The sequence below is a fragment of the Loa loa genome, assembly GCF_000183805.2.
Source record: "Loa loa unplaced genomic scaffold supercont3.113, whole genome shotgun sequence".
In the NCBI taxonomy this organism is placed as follows: Eukaryota; Metazoa; Nematoda; class Chromadorea; order Rhabditida; family Onchocercidae; genus Loa; species Loa loa.
The window spans coordinates 118,126-119,860 of NW_018108293.1; positions in this window are offsets into that span (position 1 = coordinate 118,126).

Consider the following 1,735-nt stretch of genomic DNA (forward strand, 5'->3'; position numbering starts at 1 on the left):
TTTTAATAATCAATCTGCAACAAAATGATCAGAATCAGCTAAGTATCGACATTATTTTCGACGTCGAGAAGTAGAACTACTGAACACAAATTGTGTGCATTAGAGATACTGATAAGTATAAATGATCATTTCACATCACAGATGTATAAAGGATCTTCTTTATCAGTCAGTTTCATTCTCCACAAAAGATATGATAAGGAAAAAGGAAGTAAAAATACTCAAACTCATTATTTAATGATATTCCAATTACTGAAATTATTTTACACTTCAGAATCTTGAAGCACACTTATCACTGCACTTAGAAATATACGAAAGATCTGAATTATTATTTTAGCCTTTAATTAGTCGAGAGTGAAATTATGGTGCATGAAGAAAAAGATTGCAGAAAAACTTTAAAAAATCTTCAGGAAGAATTTTATATAAAATTTTCCAGAAATACAGAAATTCTGAAAAAATAAGTTTAAATTTGAAGTTTTAATAATTCATGCAAAGTTGTCAGTCGATGAGTGTAAATTGTTTTGACAAATAGCGTAGGCAAGTGATCAATTACGAACTGAATTTATTGCAGGTCAACTTTCTTGTCTGCATTTGATATTGTTGGACATAGCTATTACCTATTGAAAGTTCTTACATTTTAGAACGTGAAGTTCCAAGATTCTGCACCCGCTGAAATCGCGATCTGATGGCACCCAACTTGTAATTAACGCAGCTGATAATACAAGTTAACAACTCCTCATAAGATAATCACAAGAAAATTGTTATATTAAAAAAAAAAAAAAACGTAAAGCATGCTAAAATATTGTTTAGTGTTGAGGAGTACTACAAAAAACTGGAATTGCATGACCAAAATTAAGCAATACCAGCAAAATATCTTGCCGGTTTCTTTGTCCCCATACTGTCCTTAAATTTCCAGAATTTTTGTCATTTTTATGGTATTTATTAAATATTTTCATTTCCTTACTTAATCCACTTGCTTGGCCTTTTCATTCACTTAGATCCTTATATTAAGGAAATGATAAGCAATACTTCAACTTCAACTTTGCAAAAAAACAAATAAATTGAAGAAGAAAATAGAATACAACAAGGTTGGAAAAAAAAAGACTGCTATGAAGAAACGAGTTTAGTGATATGAAGTCGTTGTTAGACTGCTTAGGTTTTGAACACTTCGAACAAGAACATTTAAAAAACAAAACATCCAATATCCAATCCAAAATAGTAAATCATTCAAACCAAAAAGCTATCGTATGATAGGAACATCTCGTAACCTTTATACCATGAAATCTTGCCGAGGAAAGCAAGGAAAGCACCTGCAATTTTACAAAACTACATTATTCTATAATATGTCCATGATCCGATGACTGTTTTTAGCGAAAAATATTACCAAAATAATCATGCCTCCTTTACTTTAATTGCAATCACTCTTGGTTTATTTGAATTCTAAAAGCAATAGCAAAAAGTTACAGTATTAATGCATTTTTTAAAAGCTATATTATTTATATACTATTTTTTTTAAATAACGTGACGTGTTACTCAAAATATTTGAATAATATAATGTGCAAGTAGTTATGCATTAATTATACAAAACTTATTCATCACGGTATGACTGTTATAAAATGCAATAGGCAATTTAAATTATCATCAGATATATACATAATTAAATTCTATATATATATATATATATATATATATATATATATATATATATATAATATATATATATATATATATATAATAT